This window comes from Hirundo rustica, chromosome Z, assembly GCF_015227805.2.
Source record: "Hirundo rustica isolate bHirRus1 chromosome Z, bHirRus1.pri.v3, whole genome shotgun sequence".
NCBI classification, from domain to species: Eukaryota; Metazoa; Chordata; class Aves; order Passeriformes; family Hirundinidae; genus Hirundo; species Hirundo rustica.
The window spans coordinates 72,319,503-72,347,226 of NC_053488.1; the positions used below are offsets into that span (position 1 = coordinate 72,319,503).

The window sequence follows — 27,724 nt, forward strand, 5'->3', positions numbered from 1 at the left end:
CAAAACCAGAGAGAAAGAAAGGGTAAGACATAAAGGTTTTGAAAACAACAAAACACCTTTAAAACTTGGTGTCTTGTACTGGTTCTGGCTGTGCTTGTACTAAGTATCACTGAAATTAGGAATGTGTACTTAACTTACTACAATATTAAGCCCAATTAGAAAAAGGATGAAATTTTAATCCCAATAATTTCATGCCCCTCTTTTACACACCCCAATAGACCGAGTACCATTTCCGGGGGGGGCGGGGGGGGGGGGAAGAAAAAAGAAAAAAGAAAAAAAAAGAAAAAAAAAGTTAAATATAAAGAGTCATAGGGCAAACAATTATTTTTCACAACTTTTGTGCTCATCATTAATAGGGAGGGCATGGTTTCTAAAACTCACTTTGCTGTCACATGCAAACACCTATAGTTTGTATTTCAGCCCAGCCACTACCTTGCCCTCCACAGAAACTATTTTGACATAGTTGTTTTCTCTAACAGCATGTATTCAATGTATCTATATGAAATCATGTTATGGTAGTGTAAGCCATTTCCATTTAATTCCCATTTAATTCTGGTAAGGCTTAGGCAGCTGCAGCATAAACAGAGAACTACAGCAACAGGAAAATGAGGAAACACTGCTTCAAAGAAGATGTTTTATTTGGTAATAGAAAACCTAAGAGAATCCCATGCATCTGTAATATAATCCAACTAGAAAAGGTGATTTAATGTTCTCAAAGTTCTAAAAACCCAGTTATTCTTTGTTTTTATTTTGGTGAATTTTTTAAAAAATCAAATGGACTTACTACTGTATCTGTGGTTTATTGCATAATACCTGTATATGCACAAAGTCCTATATAGTCTAGTAAGGTATACATTTAAAATACTTTAGTTAATGAAACCTTTGCTTAGAAAAGCTTTTATAAATTACATTGTCAGTAAAATTCCATGTAAGAAAAATATTTTGTTTCACTTTACATTAGAAAACATGTTTTCTTAACTGACATCTAGCTTGTCTTGATTAGCAGAACTTTAGGATTTCACCACTGTTCTGTTCAAACCACCTCTTAGTAGAGTCACATTAAAATAGCATCTTCCAGACAGATAGTGCTATTTCAAAGCTTAGAGGTACTTTGGGATTGACTCAAATATGTGGATGGTCTTCTCCTGGATTGCTAAATTCACTTATTCACAAGGAGGTTAATGGAGTACTTGAGAATGCTCAAGCAAAGAGGATGCACTGCACAGTGAAAACTTATATTTATTTGACAGCAGAACACCAATAGCGGCTCCACAGTCTGTGAAACCACTTGCTTCAAAACTCTTAATTTAGGAGCTTTCCAGACCATTCTTCCAATTAAAACATGCTTAGTTGTTCAGACCATGAGATGCTCATGACAAGGTCCTGACACAATGCTCAGAACAAAGTAACAAATACAAGAACACAGAAAAATATCTGTTCAACAACAGATAAAATTCTCTGCAAGATAGCTTGAATAAAAACATCTGTCTGGCAAGATTCTATCCTACAAAACATTTTCCAACTTCTGATAAAGAAACACTGATTTAGTTACATGCAAATTACTCTTTACATTCTGCTTCTTCCTTTTTTAGTGTTGAGGTCATTTCCAATCAACATGCATTTACAAGCATGGATAAAACTGGGAAGCAGTCTTAGAGTGTCAAAGTTCCTAAAATCTTAAAATATTATAAAAGCAAAGCATTATTGCAGAAGTGAACTTATTTTCTATAATGAACACCAACCACTATGACCTTCTCTAAATAAAATCTGGGTCACTATCAGAAATCAAAATCACTGCTAGAGGCATGAGGCTTTTGAAGAAAAGACTACTCTTGAGTGCTATCCCAGACCAAGTCTTGACGAAAATGTTATAGAGACATTTGTCTCCATAACTGGAAGAATATATTCCAACATTCTACTTGTTCAGAATTCAGAGATGTAAACTGCAAGCCATGAAATAACACTTTGTTTCAAACAGGTCAGGAGACCAAGAGATCCTTGACTTCCTTGACTGCTTGAATTAAAACTGAGATCAAAATCAACCCTGAAACTCATGAAGAAAAAAAAAATCTTCAGTGAGATTTTACTACCTGATTTCACATCACTTTTTGAATATTTAATACCCATGCACTTCAGAGAAGTAATTTAAGGTCTTAACCATAGCTGAAACAGACTGTAATGTTCATTATGAAGACCTCTGCAGAACAGATGGACAACTCAAAATAACAAATGGCTTTCAGTTGTCATTTTAATCGGATGGTGTACATTTGAACTGATTGTTCTGACTCCATGAGGACAAGAAAACCAGGGCTTGAAAGAAGCAAGAAGAGCAAGAAGTCTTATGGATCTGTGCCATCAACTCCTTAAAATCTTTACATTTTGATGATCTTTGCCTTCCTCATTCCACTTACACACGTATGCTTTAACTTCCACTGTTGAAAAATTCTAATCACACAATAAAAATATCTAGTTAGATAAAAAATTAAATGCAATTCTGTAACTCCAGAAATCAACCACTTATTAACAAAGACAAGAAAAATGTTTATCCCTAGTAAGCTGTGCATCATACAGTTGTATGATAATCTGAGTACTAGGGTTTTTATATCTTTCATCACAGTCTCTTTCAGAAACAAAAATTTTCACTATGAATTGTTTCTGAAAAAGAGAGAATACTCCTCCTGGTATCTATTAAAAGGCCCTTAAAAATTCAGGTTTTCAGCCACCTGACTCCACTTACTGGTCCAGGTACACCGGCAAACCAGTAAGAGTAGCTGTTAAAACAGAAATCTGTTGTGAGAGGCCAGAGGCTACCAGCTGGTAAGAAGTAGGAAGGCGCTACAATTCAGCTCAAGGCACATTTTACCAACAATCACTTTTTCACATTTCCATGTAGATTAAGTCCAGATAGCAGCACCTGTTGGTTAATTAATCCAAAGATTTGAAAGAGCCTGAGAAACTACACATCCTTTAGTTAAAAAATTAAGTGACTAAAGCTTTCAGCTTCACTAATCTGTCCAATAATTGCCTCTGTACTGCTACAACACAAGACAAGAAAACATTGCTAGAATTGCTCCAAGACCTGCAAGTCGTTAGCAGGTATTCTGGAGTCCTTCTGGATTCAAACATACAGTAAATTGCAAAAAATTTGCTATCCATGTATCATATAATTCAAATTATAAAGAAGCCTTGCAAAATTGTTTTTTTGTTTCTGAAAGCCTGGGAGGACTCTAAGATGCACTCTGCTCATACACTTCTCCCATTATTCTGACATTCAGCTCCTTCAGATATAAATTGCAGCAATGATACAATACATTCAGTCTCCTTGGAACTCTTGCTGCTGCAGCTCTCTTACCCCAGACACAATCCTCACGTCTGGCAATGTGAAAACAAACGTGATAGTTTGCGTTATTTATTTCATATTAAATTCTACAGCAGGATTTTAACCAATAGAGCACAAAAGGTATTTTTCTTTCCACCTACAGCTGTTCACTTCTCCATTTCTTTCAGCATTTCATTTCCTCAATTCTTAACTTGAAGTCTTGAAACTTTGGTTTTGAAAACATTTTCCATCTTTTTTTCCTCTCTCAAAACAAATGTAATTGTTAAAGTGACATAATTCTCAGTATATTAAGTGGGGGAGAAGAAAGAGGAAGAAGGGAAACATTTGGCACGATGGCATTTGTCTTCACAAGTGATACTTAGAAGTGATGGGGCCCTGTTCCTGGAGATGGCTGAACAACTGCCCATGGGCAGCAGTGAATTCGTTTTCTTGTCTTCTCTCTTTCTTCAGAGCACAGCTTTAGTTTTCCTTGTTAAAATGTCATTATCTAAACCCGTCAGGTTTTTTAGAGTACACCCTTCCGATTCTCTCCTCCCTCCTGCTCTAGGGGAGTGGGTGAGGGGCTGCGCAGGGCTGGGTTAAACCGTGACAGTCCTTTTTTTGCACCAGACATGAGGCACAAAGGGTTCGAGATAATGACAGATTCCATTGGGACATACTAGCTGTTAGTACTGTTCAGCTGGTAAACAGCAACCTCCTGTGCTTGCCATGGGGCTTGCTTTTCTGGCATGTATTAAGTGCCTAGTGCTTGCTTTTTGCTTTCACTTTTTCTTGTACTGCTGCACTGCTTTTCACCTTACAGAATTGTGCCCGGAAACACTTTGGTAACACCACACCGATGTGCCTGGGCTGGCAGATGGCCAGCGTAGTGCCACTGTGATGACAGGCTGAACTGCGGTCTGAAGTTGAGGTGAAGAGACTGTGACACATGAATGCTTCCATGGTGGAGGACTGATCCATCTGCAGCCCATGTAGAATCCCCTGCTAGAGCAGGCAGATGCCTTAAGGAAGCTGTGACCTTGTAAGAAGCCCATGCTGGAACAGGTTTGCTGGCAGGATCTGTGACTCCAGAGGGCACCGACGCTCATTGGATCAGTTATGAACAACTGCAGCCTGTGTCAAGGACCCACACTGGACAAGTTCAGTTGTCCCATTAGGGACAGTCAGTATTTCCCATTAGGGGACCCCACAGTGGAGTAGGGGAAGCACAGAGTCCCTTGCAGCCTGTGGTGAAGACCCTGGTGAAGCAGGCTGTGTCCCTGCAGCCTCGTGAGGATTATGATGTGGACTCTACTAACGGTGGACTCTAAGACGAAGCCCTTGCTACAGCCAGGCTGGGGACAAGAAGAGGAGTTCAATGCAATATCGCATCCTATAAAGCCAAAAGGATCAGGTGTGGAGATTACAAAGTATCTACCACTGAATTGTTATTCCATTATCTGAGTTGTAAGTTACAGGAATAAATATAACAGAAATTACTCAAACTAGTAGAGGAGAAACTTCCCAAGAAGTTCAAAGAGCAGCAGTGACACAACCTGAGCTGACTTTGGTGCCCAGTAATTGCATGCAATTCACCTCCTCTACTGTCCTGAGTGACTACCATAATAGATGGAGCTCAAAGTTATGGAATAAATGAATTCAATGGATCTATTACAGACATTTTGCAGGGGTGGTCCACAGACTACAGGAATGACATCTGGGTATTTTATCAAAGAGTGGGAAGGGGAATGGTGGTTAATGAGCTTGTATTGAATAGTGTGGGACCTGAGCATGATGTAAATGGTATGGAATAAGGGGTTAGAATCTGCTGGTTCTGAATAGGGCAGAGCTAATCCTCTTCACAGTGGCTAGTATGTGGCTGTGTTTTGGACGTGTGCTGAACAGTGTTCATGTTACAGGGATCTACTTGGCTGCTGGCTGGAGTTAAACCACAAGAGGCTTTTATGTGTTATTTACAAAGACTGGAAGATTTCTCCTTGTTAAATATATGCTAGAATTAATATTCTATTAAAAGCTTCCCTTTTTTAACAAGGCGACCTACAAATAATTTTAATGATACATTAACCATTAACAGCTGAGATAAAGCCACACTTGTCAGTCACTCCAAGCAAAATAATATACCAGGAAAAAGTCGTCACTTATTAATGAGAGTGCACTTGTCATGAAGCAGCATCCGCTCCTATTCTAGCGGACCCTTCTTCAGTGTCAACCCCGCAGGCCTTGTACTGCACATATGTTTCTCAGGGTTAAGTCTTTTTCATTGAGGTACTACACATGACATGTGATGGACTTTCCTTGAAAGACAGCAGACAACCAGCAGTGCAGGTCCAAAAAGCCATTTCCATCAGCCCGCAACTGAACAGCACAACAGTCCAAAAAATGTGAGACACTGTTCCTCAGCTGCACAAAAAACCCTTAGGCCCATCTGTCCTCTGCAGAATCAAGGGCAATGAGTAAGCACTTGTCAACCCTAAAAAGGCAGAGATAAAACAGCAATCTGGACAAATCAATCCTAGCAGAACTCTCATTTTCTCCCTTTGCACCAATGCAAACTGCACTCAACAGCCTTAGATATAAACAGCCTAAAAGGAAGGCTGCCATAAAACATGTAGTCTCGTAGTAGAAGAAGGAATAGTTGAGAGGGATAAGGAAAGAAATGCACACATTAACAGGTAATAAAAAGGAACGTGAAAAATAGTAGTTTGGACAAAGGAGGACTAATACAGGACAAACAACCCCTACACTCATCCAATAAGCACAAACCCACATCCTGCCAATACAGTAAAACCCCGTCTTTTAAGATCTGAGCTTATTTTGACATGATGAACATACCACTTTCACCACATTAAATCAAAACAGGAACATAAGGAGCAGCCCTAAACCCAGCCATCTCAAGAGGGTTTTTTAAACCTCTACAACTTTTCAGCAATTAGGTGCTGTATCCATTAGAGCCAGCAGACAGCATAGAGATCTCAAAGTATCTTCTACTAAAACACAGAAGAAATTCATAACTAGATTTCATCAGCCAAGTTCCTCACATTTCATATGTTCTGAATTTGTTTTACTGTGTTTGTATTTAGGACTGGTCCCATTATGTGAAAGAAAGATTCTACACGTGCTTGTGGCAGGCTTAATGAAATAATTACATGAGACATGAGCCAGGCATCTCTGAAATTTCTTTGTTACTATGTGTGCTCATGCAAAACAACTACTATACTTCCAAACCTGAATGACTTCAGCAATGACGATTACTCTGCTTTCCAGTTCAAAATACTCTCAGCAGGATAACAGCACTTGAAAACTTACACGTGTAGAAAGAATGATACCTTTAAAGCACTCACATTCTATTTATTTTCATTTCTTTGTCATCATTAGAGATGGTGTTTTGCATGCACGTAGGAATGAAGGGAAGAAGTTAAATGTCTAGCAATATGAAAGCATGCATTATCTTCCTCAATGAAATGACACTTCACAGAAAAAATACCTACAGTTATCAAAACTTTCTGTTTTGATGGGTTTTGCTTTGAGGTTTTTTGCTTGTTTTGTTTCAGGTTGTTGGTTGGTTTGTGGGTTTTGGGTTTGTTTTTGTATTTCACTGTCAATGTTGCAGCAAGAAAGGATTTCCAAAGTTTAATTGTAAAGATTTTTTTTTCATTGCAAATTCTAATTATGTGTCATAGTTCAAGAAAACCTGATAGAGAATATTAATCATTCCTAACATTGCATCAATGTCATTATTAACAAAAAGTTCCTCAAAGTCTGACCAAAAACCAGAGTGACACCATAACACCGTCACTATCTTGTCTGTCAGTGAAGAACACTGCCCACAGTGGACAACAGCATGAGAGGCTTCAGCACTTACACCTGAATTCATTGCTGTGACCTAATCATTGCCATGATGTGACATTTGCCTGTTTATTTAAATGGTGAAAATTTGCTTGGCAGTATGCAGGAGCTGAAAGGTCTAATTTACCAAGGCAACAATATCTCACCAGGAGGCTAGTTTCACTTGTGCAAGAGCCTAGACAAACTCACTTCTGCAGTTTCAGAAACTACTGACTGAAACTATCCACCCCCCTCCTGGAGATGGCCACTTAGAAGCAAAACCTTCTTACACATCATCTGTTTATTTTAACAGATACTACCACAAATTAATCATTAAGGCAACTTTAAGGCAGTACAGGCTTCATATAGCAGGAGAGCAAGGAGAAACTTCAGGAAAAAAAGACAGGTGTAAGAAGAGCTATGTCCACCAACCTGCCTGACAGAATTCTCAAGTGCTGTTTCAACAGCATTCATTAAGATCTTTCAGAATGATAGGCTGTATTTCCTTCCTCAGGTTCATTACGAGCTAAAGTTTAATCAGGAAGGAGTAGCCACGGAAACACTTGCTAAATTGCCAAATGACAGCTGCCTAACTGAATCCCAGAGAAAGTAAGCAGTTACCAGTTTCTCTTACAAGCACCTCAGCACCTGCTGCAAACAGTAACAAAACATTCACATAATCCAACTAGTAGAAGTTTCCCTTTCCACTCTCGCCTACAGTCATTTTGCCAAACTGAAGCCTGTCTCTCTGGAGTCATAAATATAGAAAACACATATTTCAGCAGTGCAAAAGTGAAATTTCTCCTCCCTATCCAGTTCTGGTAATGGTACCCTGCAGTCTCTGGAATAGTTTAGTTTTAGTCCAAAAAATAGTTGAAGACATGTTCTGCATTTACATCTTTGCATGAAACTACTCAGAAACCCTTAAAACAAGACACTGATGTCAACTTTTCTAGGTAATGGGAAATTGTAATTGAATATAAAGAGGCTGGAACAGAAACCTAATAACCACCTAGCTCTTGCCAACTTCAAGCAAAAAGAGACACAACAGGTGAAACAAAGTAACCACACCTAGGTGGAAAACTAGTAAGGAAGCCGACAAACAATGACTAAAATAATTACTAAAATGGCTTTTATGCTGTGAGGAGTCATGACAGCATTTCACATGGACATAACGATTTTCTGATAGAGTGATAAACTTTTTTTTTAATCCACAGTTTGAGATCACAAATTAGCAAATTACAAAGAAAGCAGTGGCAAGTCATTGATGAACTACAGCTTTTTATAATCATCTTTTACTCAGTCTATATAAAAAGGTATCCAGTATTAGAAACATCACTGAACTTACAGAATTCATAAATAACATTCAAAGAGATAGCCATTACCACCCAAAACTATTCAGCTACACACTGATACAAACTGTTCAAAAACCATAAAATTAGATTATTCTCTGAAAAGACTCAGCTTAAACAGTCTGACAGCCCATGCAAGGAGTAAGTAAATAAACAGACATGATCTCTGCTACTTATCTTAATAACTGCATTCCAGATATACTTTTAAACTCCTCTCAGGAATTTCCTGAAGTCAAATCACTTTCATAGGCCCCTGTTGCTTCCTACAACATATTTCAAATGCTATGTGGATGCTCAACATGCAGTAAAAAGAGAAGAAAATCTTTCACTGCAAGTTTTTAACTCCTGCAGCCTACTAGTAGTATCTATAAGCTTGAATTTGGTCCTTCTCTGCAATTCATGAAGACCTCTTAGTGACTGAACTATGCCATAAGAGACAAGCAAAATAAATTACCAACTTTATTAAAAATGTAATAATTTTTTAATAGATGACACCCACACTGACACCTCCCTCCATCCTTCAGAACACAACATTCATCACAGAACAAACATGCACGGGTAAAACTTTGGCTGACAAGGTCAGAAAGGACCACGTGTCCCAGTGATCTCTACCAAGCAAATTCTGAGCATTTGAAAGACTTACTGTTCTCAGGATTTACCATGTATAGATCTCTCCATACTAGAAAGAAGTAAATTCAGAGGAAAAAGAAAAAAATCATTCCTTTGGTTTTGGATTAGAGCTGGGAGAAGAGAGCTGAATTTAGGGGTTTTTTTTCCATTTGAATGCTACCATTGCCAAACTCTGCAGATGGAGATAATGGATGAGTAAGTCAAAAAAAAGGTTACTTATGGGAAGCCATAAATGGCTAAGGAATCTGGGGGAGAAGCAAAAGCAGCTCATTTTCCCCTTGTCTTCACTCTTACCATGAATATATCTTATAATTCCTAATTATAAGGAAGTTAATTCCTAATAATGGAAATTACAGAAGAGGACTCCAGAAAATTTTCACATATACTTATACTCTAGATATCCCATTCTAAAGATTAAAAAAAAACAAAACAAAAACAAAACTATGACACTTTCCAAACACCACCAGAGATTCAATTCATTGGCAACTAATGCTTGTGACTGGAGAATAAATGCTCTGAGAGCACTGGCTTTGGAAGTGTACATCACGTTCCACTATGAAAGTAATTTGACCCATTTGGTGGAGTGATGAGAGAGGAACTGAAGAATGGGGACAGGATGTATTTTCTCTTCCCTAAGGGAAGCAGCAAAAATACTTCATTTGAAGACTATAATCATTTTACTTTATTTGATCACAGAATAGCTTATATAAAGAATTAGTCCTACAATTATTTTCAACCCAAAGCATTGATAAATTCAGTAAATTAGAAAAAAGGCCAGGGTAAAATACATCTTTGTTTAAAAAAAAAAAAAAAAAAAAACCAAAAAACCCCCAAACAAACAAAAAACAAACAAACAAACAAAAACCCACCAAAACCAAAAACAAAACAAAAAAAACCCCCCACACCACACAAAACCCACACCACCCAAAACTACCAAAACTGCTAGGAACCCAAACAAAATATTATCCTCCCTGCATCTGCAAAACTTTGTCCAAAATCAAGCCTGTTTTGGTCATAAAATCATAATCACGCAACCCAAGAGCTATTGTTGTCTGGACAAAATAACCTCACATAATTTGAATAACTGCTAGAGATTAGAGCAAACAAATTTAGATAAACAATTTTCAGTGGCAGTATCTAAGTTTATCCTCAAAATGTTACATTAAAAATGACTGCAACTAATACAGTACTTTTTACACCTATGTATTTCCAAGACAGTAAAATGAAACCCTCAAGTGCCAAGATTCATTTAATACCACATAGAACAGCATGTAGACAGCTTCTGGTGACTTTTATCAAAACTTGAAAGAATCTCACAAGCAAGAAGGTGAAGTGAATAAATCTGCTCCACCCAGAGTCCTTTTTACCTGGTGTGGTGCCATTTACAACACATCTGATACAAACCTATACAAGTCTAGGCTACTTTTCTTGTCGCCAATGGTCAAAGAATGACAAATGAAGTATTTTACTAATATAAACACAATTCTTCTGAAATTGTTGCAGAATAGCCTGATCTTGGGAGGGATTCCTACCTCATTGTAGTCAATTAAGAAAGAAAAGTACAAGACTAGAAACACAAAATTAATAAATTGGTCTGCAAATAAATTACTTACTCTGGTGCTACCAAGCCTAACATTACTATTAACAATTACACATTATTAAAAAAAACATTTCAATTAAATTCCTCCTACTCAATAATAGTTACATTGAAACTTTTGGTAATGTATGTTATTACCACAATATTTCAATCACAGAAAAGGCTTGTGTGGATTTTTCAAGGGAAAACAGAAAAATACTGGGCATTTGCAATTTTACTGAGAACAAAGCATAAATCAGAGAACTTTATTTTACCAACATTCGAACTAAATATCTGTGAAGTATTCATCATCTTATGGCAACCCAATAAAAAACCCATGATCTTTAAGCACTGCTACAGGAGATGATAGTTTAATTATGTATTTAATTCAACAAATTAAACAAATCCATGCAAATGTTACTAAAAAAGGTTAATGTTTATCTCTAAGACCATGGATTTCACTTAGTATGTAATTTTTTACTACACTTTCCATACCAAACAACTTTTCCACAAGTGTATTCTTTTGCACATGGCAAGAACAATTTGCACATGCAGATAAGAAATTTTAAGTGAGCATTTAGCAAGTTATGTTTGCTTTTTCCCAAAAAAAGTTCAGTAAAGCTTAAAATACAGACAGTAAACAACCAACTAGTACAATGCTAAAGGGATAAAAGAATAATCACTTGCTATAGCACTGCAGCTGTGGGGCTTTCCTAAGTAGAGACAGAAGAAGTCAGGCAAACACTGTACACTGGTGCAGGGTCCAGACTTCAGAGGAAAGGAATAACTCAAAGATGGAAAGAAAACCATTTCAAGCATTAAGAAAATGGGTTTGAATACACTGTGTTAGCACTTTCTTAAAGTGATTAAATACTATTAGAAGTATCTTAAACAGTTACAGATTTAACAGGAATTATGCTCTGAAATGTAAATTAGATCCTACTTGGATGCAGGAACAGAGGCATATATACTTTCATCAGCATGCATGATTAGGTACCTACATGGCACATAAAAAATCCCCTTACCTCTTCCTATTTTGAATCCTGAAAGTAGTATCTGAGTTCCTGTGTCTAGAACATAATTTATATATTAGGGGAAAAAAGGGTAAGTGAAAGAAAATCCAGTTACTATCAAAACAAAAAAGTATGAAATACAATCATCTGAAATACAGGAGTTAAGATATCAGACCATCTTGATGAGAGTGCCAAGGTAGAGCTTAAGCTTCTAAATACCTCCATTTTCAAATGGTTTTAGAGAAAAGTCACTCTGAAGGAACAAAGGATGGCACTATGTTGAAGAAAATAAAACCATCCCAAAAAAATCCTGTTCATCAAATCTGTTCTACTGATTGCCACTGCTTAGTACAACAAATAATTTTTTATCATAAAAACATTTTGTATAGTCAATTAATATAAGTTTGGAAATGTCCTTTAACTTAAGTCATCAACTGACCCATGGCCTTTATTATGCCAATCTGTGTACTCAATAGTTCAAATACAACAGTAAGTGTCACATGCAATTATTTATAAATAAAGAATTTATAATTTAGTCAGCCGTATCTTTCAGCTTGTTCTTTCAGGTGACAAACTAGAAAAAACTGTAGAGCACAACACATTACCTGAAAACTCAAACACTGCACTGACATATTTACATGAAAAAATGACATTTATGATTACAAAACCCATATTGTTTGCATGTATATTGTAAAAGAATAACAAAGTTGACCTGTACTAGCATAATATCATCATATTCACACAAAATTTGCATTACATGTAATACTTGTGATATTACTGGAAAATAATCAACTAGAGAAGTTATTGTATGCTGTCTGGTTTTGTAGAGAGGAAAAAAGTTCTTAATTGAAAAGCCGAACAAAACAGCCATTTGCAAGTCAGCAAATAACATCAAACTCATTTTGTTAACCTAAAAAATTAACTTTTCCTCTCTTATTACACAAGTAATGCACAGCATTTTCTCACTGACACCAAACACACAGAGAATACTTTCTGTTTTAAATCAAAATGAACTTAGGCTATTCATAACGCAACTGTTTCCAGCAATAAGGACAGTCTCAGTATTAAACAAGAAAAGATCCTTACTGCTGCCAGAACACAGGCCTTTTTAATGTAGACAAAGTTCTAAGTTACTGTCAGCTAAAAATTCAGAATACAAAATAGTTATCTCTTAATATCATCGGAAATAAATGTCTGCAGGGAGAATTAGCCTTCTCCATGCCACTTTGTGGAGATGAAAAATATTGTCAGAGCTAGTTTAAGTTTCTTTTACTGGCAACAAAACTACACAAAAGGACTGATTATTACTCTTGCATATTGCTTCCTTAGAATCCCTGCACTGTTGTAATGCTACCACACATACCTCGATTTCCTCCAGTTCTCACCCCCACCCCCTCAACAATTTCCCCCACTGGCTCCGTCAACTTATAACTGTGATTTGAAAGAGGCAGTCATAACTTGCGAGAACAGTCATTTTCTGGCACAAAGAACAAGTAACTTGAGCTCACCAGAGTTCGTCATTCCCTCTACTTTTAATGATCAGTACCACCCCCTAACTTTGAAAAGTATTCGTTGTGTTTGTCAAAGGAATAGAAACCCTTAAGTTCCTACATATAGTTCAAAGTTCCTAGTCTAAAGAACTGTTTCTGATTAAGGAGAAAAAAAGAAAAGGCAGAGGGGGGAAAGAAAATAGTGTCATTGAAGAGCTTACTGCTAGTTTATTTGTTCCTACAATGCTGGCTTCTCTGGTATGATTGCAAGACTTCGGGTCTCTACAAACTTCAATCAAACTTTCAGTAGCACATAAGATTTTCAGTCCAATTAGTTCCCACTACACTGAGTATTCCAATTTCGTATTCTGTTGATTTAAGCAAAGATGAACTTATTCAGTAAAATTAATTTGAGAAAAGCTAATTTGCAGTCAGACAATGAGGCAGCATCACCAGCGGCCACTAGGTAAGTATGTGTGTGAGCACACTTTCTATAGGCTCTTCAAAGCAATTATAGAACAAACCACTATTTATAGTGTTTCTTCAGTTAGCAATGAAACTGTGTTACATATCACAACAGGTAAGATTGTTTTTAACACAAAACAACCTGCTTCTTTCTTCTCTTGTATTGTACATAAGACTTTCACACACTAGCTAAACTTGGAGTCTATCACAGCAAGCTTGTATTTAAAAAGGTGTAAGAAACACAAAACCACTTCAAGACAGAGCTTCCAAGTATTGTATAAGCTAAAAGACATGGGCATCTTCTGCCTGGCTTCTAACTTAGTTCAGTCAAACTGCTCTGAGGTTTTCCTCCACATTTCCTTTAAACATGACAGCAAACATAACCTAGCAAATCAGAGAAGTTTCAAACATCATTAAACACCTTTAGCAGCACTGACAAAAAGAGACCAGAGTTTAGATAATTAAACTCTCAGGAATGCTGACAGTCTTAAATCAACTGCAATCTCCAAACACTACCACCAAAACAAGCTTCCACTTAGCAACTACTGAGTTACTATATACATATAATAAACAATAGTTCCAAAGCAAGAAGTAGAGAAAATACTTCTTTTATAAAATACAAGATGTCCTTACACTTTCTTGTAAGCTGGTATTGTAATTTAAGACAGTCGTTGTAAAGCAAAACAATATCAACATGCATGCTTTTCAAAACATCCACTTTGTAGCTTAGAAGCTCCACTTAGGAGTTTCAATGGAAATGCTTCAACTTCTTCCCACAGTGCTGCCCAAGGAGTTCAGGAATTTAACCCAGAATTATTTCAGTCTTGGAAGTTCATTACATGACAAAAGCTAAAAAGGCCACGCTACCTAGATTAAATGGCCATATGGAAAAAAAAATAAAATTAAAGCTATTGCTTAGCTATTCTGCTAAGTGCAGAATGGTTCTTGATGAGAAAACTTACCTGTATCTCAAATATAAAGCTTTGAAATTACCTCCTCTAAATCACCTAAGTAGACAGGAGATGTAAGAGCAGGACAACTGCAGGGACTAAATGCTGTACTTTACAGTCTCTTAGTAGCAGAAATCTTTCATATCATAGTAATGAATTTCTGCCATTCTTGGCATTAGTATTAGGCTAGGATAATTACAAACTCTAAGTTGACTTTATTACAACATTTACAAATGTTCAGTCTTGATTTTCCATGGTGACAGCAGAGTAACAAGATCAAAGCAGCCAGATCAGCCCACAGAAATCCAATAGATTTTCCTCAAAATGTTGTTTACAAAATGTTCTATTTCCAAGCTTCCTGTCACTGGGCACCTATGCATATCTAGAAAGTCGCCTGACCCTTTTCTAATGCACCCTACGTGTTTTCACCAAGTACCTTGCATTCTGCACGGCTTCTGTATTCCCTTAAACACTTCATGAACTGTCTGCAAGTATAGCTTCAAAAGAAATAGAAAAGCTACTGAGAGGGTACAAAGTTTCTGTTTCTATTCCCCTTGGTACCAAAGGTTTTATGAATTTCACAGCATCTTTATGAGACACATGATGAGTATCACAGTTGAGATTCTAATCTGATTTGCCACTAAAAGAATGAACACAAAACTTCACAAGTATCCTACCCCCCCCCAAAGAAATTTAAACTGCTGCTTTTTAAACAGCACACTACCTAGTACTAAAATGACTCTTAACAACATATTAGCATATGCTTAATTGTTCATTCTGTATAAGCAAAACCAATCTAGAATGGAGAACACATACATGGGATGCTCCTTAAACATAAAGGCTCATCTCAACTTTTTTTTTTTTTTTTTTCTTTTTAATTCAAGGCTTTTCATCCACACACTTAATTCATCTGTGAAACTCTGGAAGAAAATACACAGTATTATTTTGAAAAATTCCAAAGAAAGTATTTTCAGAATACTGCAGAGGATGTAGGGGTAAACCATAATAATAATAATAATAATAATAAAATTAAAAAAAAAAAAAAAGGAGAAATTGTTGCAAATATGTGAAGCAGTAAAAGAACATCCAAGTACTTGATAACGCACAACACCCACCTCCTTTGAACCTTATTAACTTTGGGACATGCAAAACTTCCCACTCAGGACACTCAGGATACTGAAGTAACACCAACACTTTCAGGCTAAAAGTGACCAACCTAAAAGGCCAGACGTGACACTACAAATTACTAGGACTCAGTGGTTTAGAAAACTTTCCAGATTTCTTAATACCGAACACATACACATGTATATGTGTGTGTGTGGATACATTTGTCCTTGGACTGTAAAACAATTCAAGCTCCTATACTCTACCTATGACTACCAATTCATTTCCTATTTCTCACGACTTCATATCCCAGATACTCAGCACTGGAGCCACATACCTGCAAGACTGAAGTCGCACACCGAAGGGACGTGTCCCCTCTATCTCCACCTTACTGGAAACGCCATCATCGCCCCTCCACTCAGAGACCCTTTCTCCCCAAGCCGTGGGGTTCTGTCCCCTGCCCAGGCCCCTCCACGCAAGCGGCAACTCCTCCCGAGGTAGGAAGGGGTGAGGCGGGGGCTGTGGGGGTTTCCTTTCCTCCGGCAGCCGAGAGCCACCTTCCCCCGCGGTGGGCACATGCAGCAGGACAGGGATAGACGCTCCCCCGGCCCACGGAGACTCCCTGGCAGTTTCGGGAGCGGAATCCGACCCCGCCTGTGACCACCCCACACCCGCCCCGAAAGTTGCAGCGCGGCCCCCCCAACCCCGGCCCGCTCCTCCGCAGCCCCCCAAGTCGTCGGGGCGGAGAAGACCCTTGTCCCGCACGCCCCGCACCCCCTCCTCCCACCCCGCAGCCAACACCACAAATACCCCGCAGACAAGCGGGGGGGCGACGGGCCCGCCCCGCCCCCGAGCCCCTCGGCTGCCCTCCAGCCTCTCGGCGGAGCAAGGCCGGGACCCCCACGCTCCCCCCCGGCCCCGCACTGACCTGACGGGGGGGGGGCGCGGCCGCCGCTCGGGGCTACAGCGGGGGCTCCCCCCGCCGCCGCCGACCCTCCGCTCCCCGGCCCGTCCTTCTTCGGGCACCACCGCAGGGCAGAGAGCAGAGGAGTCGGAAACGCGAGGCGGAGGGAAACACCGGCCCCTCTTCCCCTTCCCAAGAAAAATTTTAAAAGGAAAAAGGGGGATTTAAAGGGCTCGGCCCGGAGTTTAAAACAAAGAGGCGGAAATAGCCGAGTGCGGCCCGAACGGAGCCGAGCGGGGGCGCCGCGCGCGTGGCGCATGCGTGCGGGGCGCTCACCCGGGCACGGCGCCGGCCGCCCCCTTCTTCCCTCCCCCGGCAGCGGGGCCGGCGAAAGGGGGTACGGAGACCCCGACAAGCCTGGGCCTAAGCCGTGTCCCGGTCACAGAACCGCAGAGTACGCTGAGTTGGAAGAGAACCATCCGGATCATCGAGTCCGACTCTTCTCCTTGCACAAGATGCCTCCTAGAATCGCACCATGTGCCTGAGAGCGTTGTCCAAACCCTTCTTGAGCTCTATCGGTCTTGGTGCTGTGACCATTTCCCTGGGGGGCCTGTTCCAGCGCTCAGCCACCCGCTGGGTGAAGATCCTTTTTCTAATACCTAACCTAAAGCTCACTTGTGTCCTGTCACTGGTCACCAGAGAAGAGATCAGTGCTCGCCAGTCCATCTCCACTGGCGAGGATGTTGAAAACTCCTGCCCTCTCTCAGCCTCCTCCAGCTGACCTCAGCCACTGCTTGAATGACTTCCCCTCAAAGCCCTTCACTGTCTCCATTGCCCTCCTTTGGACATTAATGGCTTAATGCCTTTCTTACATTGAGGTGCCTAGAACTTGAGTACATAGCACTCAAGGTGAGGCCACGCCAGCACAGGGGTGCCCAACCTTGAAAAATCCAGGCAACTTGTGGGCAGGAAGGTGAGATCAGCAAAGGTGGTTGGCTTTTAGGCAGGATGTTCCCATGCATTGCTTCAAGCTGCTGCTTCTCTCTGAAAGGTTTTCCTCAAAAGCTCACAGATGTCTTTTCAGCTGTGGTGAGAGTGGAAATTTGAGTAGGAGCTGGGTGGAAGGAGAAACTTTAATACACATGCTGGTTGCAAGACACACTGGTATCAAATTGTGGGTGGCTCAAAAGGCTCCCAAGTGATGAAATGACAAAGACCCCGTCTTCCTAAAGGTGTGAAGTCATAGGTCAAAGAGCATGCATAAAGCTTGGGAAGCCCATGCCATGTTCAAGTTTGCACCAAACAGCTGAATGTTTAACTTGCAAAGACAAGTACTTAAAAATTCACCTGTCCAAAGACACCAAACCAACCTTCCCAAATATGCATATATTTTGACTGTAATCCTTTAAAATACCTGTTTATTTCCTTCTTTCTTCCTTTCCAACAAAGAACAAGCCATGTCTAAATGACTTCCACCTTGTCTAAAAATGCCATTGGAAATGGGCTATCTGATATGGCTCAAGCCCTCCATGTTCTACAAACTACTGAGCTTTTATTGTGTGCCAAGAGAGGGGCTGTTCTTGGCTCTGGGAGCTATGTTTTCCAGATGCTAAGCCTGAGTTAATGGAAAATATGTCAGCATTTGAGATTTGCTTTGTTTCAGTTCAAGGGTTATGTAGTTACATGAGTGCATCTTGTCTACCTGAAATATAAATTCTGTTTCCAGTTTAAATTACTTTGTATGGGACTTTGTTTTGTGTTGTAGAAAGTAATGGGGCTTCCTATCTGACCCGTGGAACTGGGGTTCAAGTAGCCAGAAGCAAAAGTAACAAACTATAAGAATGTGCATGAAATGATAAACTGTATGCCTACTATTCTTGTTTGGTTGGCTTGTTTTTTCCTAATGTTGCCAGACCAAACACTGAAAATTGGGAAAACCATTAAAGCCATGGTAGATAGGTGCTGACTTTCTCTTATTATAGAATTTTTTTAGAAGATGGCACCTTAAGCGAGATGATATGGCCATGCCTACCAAAACAATCTACTGTAATATAGCCACTATGACAAGGTTTGTGGCCCTCAAAGTGCAGGCAGTGATTTGCTCTCTCCTCAGCCTCATCAGCTAACATCAGTTTTAATGCCTTCTAGCCATATGTGATGTTTCTGAAATATAAGCTTTGCCAGTGACTACAGTATCTAATATCACAACCAGAGTGCCTTTTCCAAACTACAACACTCAGTATTAGAAGAGGAGTGAAAGTTTTTGTTTGCATTGCTGCCAGTGAGCCGTGATCAAACTACAGAATTTCAGAGAGTGGCTGGAGGAGAACTAGAAACTGCATTTAAAGGAGTCTTGAAGTTAGCTTTACATGCATTAGTCTTCACAGTTTTCACCCAAAAAAGAGCATGACATGAACATGGGTAAATTGAATCTCTAGCTTCCAGAAACATGTATTTCCACACTAAAACCATTCATGGAACAGAATCTGAGAACATCTTGACCAAAAAAAAAAAAAAAAATCTCAGGTAAAAGAAGTGGTTTTTATCTTCTTTAGGTCTTCTAACAGTGAAAATGAACTGGTCAGCATAAGCACATTAATAGTAATGGTATAAAGAAAGAAATTACTAGAAACCTAACAAAGTAACACATTTTCATAAACGAAGAAGAAAAGCAGCAAATAAAATGAATTAAGCACAAAGCAGGAAAGTAAAGGACAAAATTATTCTAATTTAAGACTTACTGTATGAACTGTTTAGAAACAGAAACATTGAGAACTAATACTTCCAGTAGTTTCTCAGAGCACAAGAGCTACATCGATTCTGTGGGTCTGTGAATGAGACTGTTTGCATCAGTGAGTGCTGAGAGAGTCTGTTGATGCCATTGCAAGGCTGCTCCCCAACTATTACCTTTATGAGATCATGGTGACCATATTTTACCTGTCTTTGAAAACAGTAAGAAGGATAATTTAGAGAACTACAGCTTCACTTTGGTGCCTGAGGATCATGGTGAGAAATCAAAGATCTCAGAGCTGGGCTCAAACAACTTGCAGCCTAAAACCAAAGAGCTCAAGCATTGACCAGTGTAGTGGTTTTACATTCACTAAATTTTGGTCTTAGTACTTACTTTTTCTGTGGGAGAGACTAGGAGGAAAACAAAGCAGGCTTAACTTTAAAATTAACAAATAGTTTGATTAACATACACTAAAAGAATAGAAAAAAGAAAGTTGGAAAAAAAACTAAAACAGAATGAAACTTCAAAAACACTCTTCCCTCCCCTTACGAACTGTTCACTTTCTTACAAAACAACATAAAGAGACAAAACTTGTAATTTTCAGTCAGTTTCATTATCTGACGATAGTCTTTCATCAATTCTTTAGGGGAAGAGTCTCTCTTAGAGTCATGGATCCTACTGACAACCTAGAACAGTTCTCTTGTGGGTTTTAAACTGTCACAAAAACAACTGCCTGGAGAAACCTGCCTTTGTGACCTGCCCAGGAACAGGTTCCCAAGCTGCTTATGGGTTGTGGGTCTTAGACTTTTGCATACTGGGGTGTCACCTTTTAAAGATGAGTAACTCCAAAGCAAAGGATTCTTCATCTCAAAGTACAGAGGTATCTTCTCACTTCTTCACTGTCCAGGGGGCTTCTCATCTTTATCTCTGTTCAAGCATCTTATAGGATATTCCTTAGTTCATCACAAACACCTTTGCTCAAATCTACGCAAAAATTTAAAAAATCATCTCCCCAAATGCATATCTTTCCTATGATTTAAAGGAATGATCATATATAGAGTTCATTTCCATGGCTCAAGTAAGAATAGAACAACTAACTCTTCAACCCTCTGTCCCAATAGTCTTTTCACTCTTGCTTTACTGACTTCATGCTGTCTCTTCTTTATGTTCACTCTGTCTTTTCTTACTCTCTCAGAGAAGGGCTAAGCTCTGGAAGCTTCATGTTGCTAAGAAAGAGTTAAATCTGCTCAGAGTCTCTGTCTCTCTCTCTGAAGCTTGTGGTGTTAGATGTTCAAGGCCACGCTGGTGAGGGAGGAAGAACTCACAGAAACATCAGAGATCAGAGCACCCGGGCAGTCCGGAATCACAAAAAAACAGGCAGGATCATAAATGCCTTCTCAGCCCACTCCTCGGTCTCAATCGGGGTGACCTCAGCCTAAATGGCGCCCATAGCTCTTATCAGGGGCCAGGCAGAGATCTCTCCCTGCTCCAGAGAAGTCCGAAGAAAGTAGCTGTTACAAAACAGCAACCTCTCCTTCCCCCCCTTCACCCGGGAGCTGATGGAATCCGGCCAGGCCTCAGGCCAGCTCCGCTCCAAAAGGGGGGAGCAGCAGGCCCAACTTGATGTTACCTGTCTCTCTCTGGCCAAAGGAAAGAAGAAAAAGGACCCACTTAACAGGAAATTATGGGGTTTTATATAGTACTTCCCAAAGTCACAGCTAACAATTTCAGTGGTCAGAACAGATGCCAATATTCCAACTAACCCTCTGATAGGTCTCTGTCTCTTCTAAAGCAATTCCCAGGTCCTGACCTGGAGAATTATTCTACATTCTTCTATAACTAAAAAACCAAACTGTACTAACCCATGACAACCAGCTAATTTCTTTCACACAGACAGATGTACCAGGCACAAATTATTTAAACACCATATTCTAATGGGTCAGTTTGTAAGATATGGACATTATCAGAACACGCACAGAGAATGTGTGAGGTTGGAAGGGGTCTTTGGAGATCACTTAGGACAGTCTCCCTGCTGTCCAAAGGAGGTTAAGGTAGAGCATCTGTGTGGTTTCTTATTTATCACCAGACCAAGCACTGCCATTCTTACACTGTAGATTCTGCATGGTCATTCTAAGGACTGAATGATAACTTTGTTCTTGTCCAGGAGCCAATGGAAAACCATCTTTTGAATGTCAGTTTCACCACAGCTACATTCTGGCTTCAGTGATGTGGTCTATTAGTCCTCTGATCTAAAAATAAAGACCTAGAGGGCCTTTACAGGAGGAACTGTGAGCTGCCATCCCCTATGGATACAGCTGCATAGGTTACAGACCAATCAACCAGCTGACTTGGCAAGAGACTATTTGGAGGTTCACTCCTCCCCAAATTCAGACATTCTGAAATATGTTTCAGCATTTTGTTATGCATATACCTGAGCATGAGCATAAGTTTAACTCCATAACTGTCATGCAGCCTCCTGCATCTATAAAATAGTAGGAAATTCTTTTTTCTTTCAATAACCTTTAATATTTGGGGGTTGATGAGTTGATGTTTTTCTCCCTGTCATCCTTGCTAAAGAATTGATAAAGCATTCTCTCAGTCTCTAGCTGAACAGTTTTATTCCTAAACTGATGTGATTTTTTTTTTTTTTTAAATTTAAGGATACTTTAAATCTCAGAGAAGTTTAAACCCAATGATAGATATTTAACTATACCTTCAGTCATTCTAACCCACTTGAGTTCTTCAATTGTCATTATTACTTGGCTTTCAAGGTCCTCCATCTCCCATGGAAAAAAATCCTTCATTTTCTCTCTGGTCTCAAAGTCAAATAAATCAAGATCATTCTCTAGCCAAATCCACTCAACTGTATGAGACACACTGATTCAGCAATCATTTGTAAAAGAGGAAAAAGCAAATACCAGCTGTTTGAGTATCTCTAGTCTTACAGATATTCCCACTGGTAAGTGAAAGATTAGTGCTCTTGCCAGAGCATGTAACTGTCAGCTAGCAATTAGAAACTTCTGGTTATGAAGTCTTCCTCACCAGAAAACCTCTTAATGCTTCAAAAATGAGCGTTAGTTAGAAAAGTGGAAATAGTGAAGGATTTAGCAAGTCAAAAATTAAGAATCTTTTGCAACAAATTACTTACATAAATACAGTTTAGATCTCTTCAATGATCTGGGTTTTAAACACAAAAACTTTAGCAATATACTTTTAAATGATGAAATTTATGCAGAGGGCAGGGGTCAGCAGGGAGAAGCAAAACAGAAACTGTTGCTCAGTACACAGTTCTGCATCTGAGATATTTTGTTCTCAGAACATGGAGCTCAGAACAGTAAGAGGAAAGTTATCAGCGGCCTGCTGCATTGTGCAAGGAAGTGTGTTGTCCCTGTGACTGTCATCTATAGTTATTGCATTAAAACTGAGGAGGAAGTTATCTCCCTGACTGGTGCTTACCTTCCTGACTTCTTCATGACCAACAATTTTAATTTGGCTCTAGTATGCCACACTAAACACTGATGAGAACACTGGTCAGTCTTTTTATTGACTACACATGTACAAACCACAAATATTAATACTTAAATTCCAGCATTTCAGTTTCAGATACACTTCCACATAACCTGTACAAAATCAAAAGCAGAGGTGGTAAACCAGAATTCTTTTAAGAGGAGTAGGCTACAGGAGAAAGGAACATTTAGAAAAAGGGGCAAAAATAATTTCTTTTTAAGTATCCAGCACGTGCTGATTTACCACTTGGACACACACAAGTCTATACAACCAGATGGGACCCATGCAAGGGTACTGAGGCAGCTGGTGGAGTCACTGAGTCATTTTCAATCATTTACCAGCAGATCTGACGAACCATGGAGCTCCCAGGTGACTGGAAGTTATTGTGACACCCATCCACAAGAAGGGCTGGAGAGACAATCCAGGGAACTACAGGCCTGTCAGTCTGACAGTGGTGCCAGGGAAGGACACGGAGCAGACCATGCTGAGTGCCATTACGCAACACATACAGGACAACCAGGGGATCAGGCCCAGCCAGCAAAGGTTTGGGAAAGGGAGGTCCTGCTTGACCAACTTGATCTCCTTCTATAACAGGATGACCCACTTCATGGATGAGAGAAAGGCTGTGGATGTTGTCTCTGTGAACTTTGGCAAAGCCTTTGACACTGCCTCCTGCAGCATTCTCCTGGAGAAACTGGCTGGTCATGGCTTGGACTGGTGTCGTCTTGGCTCGGTAAATATCTGGCTGAAGAGCTGAACTAAGAGAGTGGTGGCAAATGGAGTTACATCCAGCTTGCAGCGGGTTGCAAGCACTTTTCCCTAGGGCTCAGTATTGGGGCCACTCTTGTTTAACATCGTTATTGATGATTTGGACAAGGGAACAAATGCCCCTTCAGTCAGCCTGCAGATGACACCAAACTGAGCAGAAGTGTTGATCTGCTGCAGGGCAGGAAGGCTCTGCCGAAGGATCTGGAGAAGCTGGATCCATAGGCTGAGGCCAACTGTATGAGGTTCAACAAGGCCAAGCGCTTGGCACTTGGGTTACAACTACCCCATGCAGTGCCATAGGCTTGAGGAAGTCTGGCTGGAAAACTGCCTGATGGAAAAGAGCCTGGAGGTACTGGTTGACATCTAGCTGAACATGAGCCAGGACTGTGCCCAGGTGGCCAAGAAAGCCAATGGCATCCTGACTGATCCTGATCCACATCACCTGTTGTCTTTTGTGCTGAGGTGCAAATACTTCCTTCCATGGGAAGACACATACAGCTCATGCTGTGGTCTTCAGCAAGGCATGGGGATTCCTGAGGCCTTTAACAATCTCCTGCTTAAACCTGTCCTGAGCCTCCTTGGACTCTCCCTACTAAGCTTTCCAATTCTCTGCAAGATTTCTCTATAGCATTTTTCACAATGATAGAAAAAGAGATTAATGTTTTACCTTGGAAATAGATGGACATGTCCAGTATGCTGTTGGAAAGCATTTTACCCCATAAATGTGGTCACCTGGTAATTTGTCCATATGGAATTGTTCATGTAGTTAGGAAAGTTCACCACAGGATTTATAAATTTATGATCAGGTTTCTTGTGGCAGGAAGAATAGGGGGACATCCTGATGATTTGCTGAAGTTTGTCAGATCAGTGACAATAGCAGATGTACTGGACTGCAAATGTTTCTAGATGCTGCTGCAGCTTTTGAGATGAAATATGCTGTTGATCAGGAGAGAGATAGGGAGTAAAAAAGGCTCAAAAATAATTTACTGCCATCAACACCTCAGGAATTCAGGAATTCAGGAATTTAATAATTTACTACCATCAACACCTCAGGAATATGTTCACCTTCTGATCATATCCATTTGGCAGACTAGCATATTCATACTGTGACAGCCACAGCCACAAACCACCACCTGACTCTGAAGAAACAGTTATAGTCCATTATGAAAAAGTTATCTTGTGATAAGCTGTATCAGATGGCTGGACTTGAGTATGGCAAGAATAGATTGCACCTGCAGACACAGGGGGAGCCATGTCCTGAGCAGCTTTAGATGGGACTTGATCGGACTTTCTATTGTGACTGTGGTCAAGGGACTACAGAGATTCTGCATGAGACCTTCTGTGCTGAGTAACACATATCATCCTGTGAAATATTTGGGTCTGCATCACTTAGGTAATTCTCACAGCCTTTCTTAAAGCAGGAACTACTAACACCACCACCTAATTACCATTAAGCTCCACAGATGCATGTGAGCTACTCAACTTTAGGCAGCGACTCCTAGGACAGAAAAGGATTCAAATGTGTGTATATATGAAGGGCAAACAGGATGTCTAAAGCTGTTTGATTAAACCAGTTTGCTAGTGACCTGGACCTTTCAAGAGCTGTATCCACACCTAGGGACCACCTTTTATAACTTAACATTCAGTTAGATAATGTGACTCAGTGAAAAATAGCCACCTTGGCAGGGCACTTGGCAAGGCAAAGCACTTCACTCTAAATCAATTTTTTTTTTCTGGTTAATCTTTGTGACCCTGTCTCATGGAGGAACAAGTTTCCTGCTTTTGTGATATATACCTGGAAGAGTTTAAGAGGGAGGAACCTAGGACAAAGAGAAATATTTAATGGTAAGTGAAAGTTCCCAAAGTAGCTATTTTTTTGGATGTGATACTGATACAATTTTGTGGGATAATTGTCCGAATAATATCTTAGACGTCTCAAATTGAAGGCAAATCTCTTACAGATATTGACACTAAATGTGTTTGGACTGTATTTCTCTTTATAATCACAGAACCTACTCATAAATCTTTATCTGGTTCCTCCACTTCTCCATCATCTGATACTGCATAGTGTTTTCTCTAAGTGAAACAATGTCTGAAAACACAGGGACAAGTGGGAAGTAATTAAGGGCAAGGTCCAATCACCCCATGAAATATGTCCAACAAAAAGTCCTTCAGAGTTTGAGCCTTCCCTGAACCCTCTGGGGATTTGGCAGGGAAGGCAGGAAGCAAGAGGAAGTCTTTACCCCAGCTGGGAGAAATCTGTGCTGTTTTTTGCAGAGAAGGCACAGTTGTCATGTTTGAAAACTTGCCAAGTCAAGTGGAGTTCTACTGCCATGTACCCAGCAAGGGAAGGACAATCTCTCTGAAGCAAAGAAACAGCAAAGCAGCAGTTGAGGAACACTCAAATTGAAATCTCACTGTTTGCATGGGCCTCCTTTATCATACTGGCTCTACTACTTCTCTGCCTCTATCTCTCAGCTAGATGAAGAGGAGGAAGAATGACTGATCTTTCATTCGTCCTGTCTGATCAAAGGTTTCCAAGCTTTTCTAGGTCAACATGAGGGAAAAGGCTGTCTGTTGTAGCAGAACATTACTATGACATGGTTTGCATATCAACACCAGGAGACATATAGTTTAGGAACTTCTGAAAGAGGGAGATGGAGAGATTCTGGACTCTTAGGTCTAACAATATAATGGCAATTATAACAGTATGTTGCCTCCATCTTGAACCTTACCAGTCAAATCAGCATCACTCATTCAGCATGCCATGTTTGTTCTATGCAACATTTTGAAAGTATTTAAATTTTAAGAACTCAACAAGATTAAAAAATATATGGGCCAGAGATTAATATCCTTGGAATTTTGCAGGATTGGTGGGCAGGCAAACAGGAATTGTGATTCTGGCGCTGCCCTCAAAACATTGCAATTAATAATAGCCCCTTCTAAGAGGAAGAATGGTTCACCAGAGCATCAGAAATTATTCCTTTCCTGATCTCAGTTAAGAGGTAGAAATTACACCAGTTTTAACATTTCACAGACAAAAGGTGGCTCCCACTTTACTTGCAAATCTGAAAATGGTACATTCCACAAAGGATGGGGGGAAAACGTCTGACTATCACAATCAAATATTAGATATTGACCAACCCTTCCATCACCTCACCCCTCATGAAAATGAAACAAAAATGCAGGATGAAAATAAATACTATTGAAAGTATTAAATATAATTTAGTTACAGTAATCTGATTTTCAGTTTAGTACCATTTTACCTCCTATTTATGTCTGCCCAACTCTTTATTTAACAGCTTTATTTCAAACATTTAGATACATAACAAAGCTGTCCATATCTAGGAGAAAAATGTCCTAGATTTGGCTGGGATAGAGTTAATTTCTTCATAGGTCTGTATCAAGGTTATGTCTAATTATACAAAACTTCTTAGAAGTTTTTCTCCTGACAAAATTGTTTTAATTCTACTAAACTTTGGTACCTACCCAGTAGCCATGGGAACAATACAAGGTGCCCACTTTCTAAACAGCTTCCTAGTTTGTGTCAGTACAGTTAGTAACTGGCGACCAGAAGCAAATGGCCATCCCTGGTAAGGAGAAAATCACCTCTGCTGCAGAACCAGGACTGACATCTAGAAAGAAGAGGCGGCCAATATTTCCTCTGCATATACCCACTGTCTCAGTATTTGCCACCCCTTGCAGACTTTTGCCCTAGGCTGAAGGCTTTTATATTTAAATTATTAAGTAGTTGTACAATTTCTTTCTGCACCACTGGAAAAAGTAGGTCCCACACACAAACTATGGACAGGTTTCCTACAACTCACTCCCTGAACTCACCAAACAGACATTATTACACATCAAGGCAAACACCCTGTACGTAATGCATACCTCAAAACCAACACTGCACTTGGTGTTCCTGAAGAAATTTACTTAAATATTTCTCCTTTCTTCCTCTCCCATTCCTGTTTTCCTCATGCTTGATTTCTGCTATGGAGCAGGTTTACACATCCCTCTGCTTTCATCTGGACATGTACGATGACTAGAAAAGTAGGAAAATTCATGTTTA

General features: G+C 39.8%; 1 protein-coding gene across 3 annotated transcripts in view; it reads right to left on the reverse strand.

The window, feature by feature from the left end:
- The window catches only part of PCGF3 (polycomb group ring finger 3), a 54,255-nt gene extending 37,321 nt beyond the window's left edge, over positions 1 to 16,934 (reverse strand). The window contains exons 1-2 of one of the 3 annotated variants that reach the window (XM_058424203.1): positions 16,674 to 16,934; positions 11,749 to 11,793 (exon numbers count right to left, since the gene is read on the reverse strand). The gene's annotated coding sequence lies outside the window, so the exon portion shown is untranslated. The remainder of the gene's footprint in view (positions 1 to 11,748; positions 11,794 to 16,673) is intronic. The other 2 variants (XM_040091060.1, XM_058424204.1) reach the window with 2 other exon arrangements.
- Between the last annotated feature and the right edge of the window lie 10,790 nt (positions 16,935 to 27,724).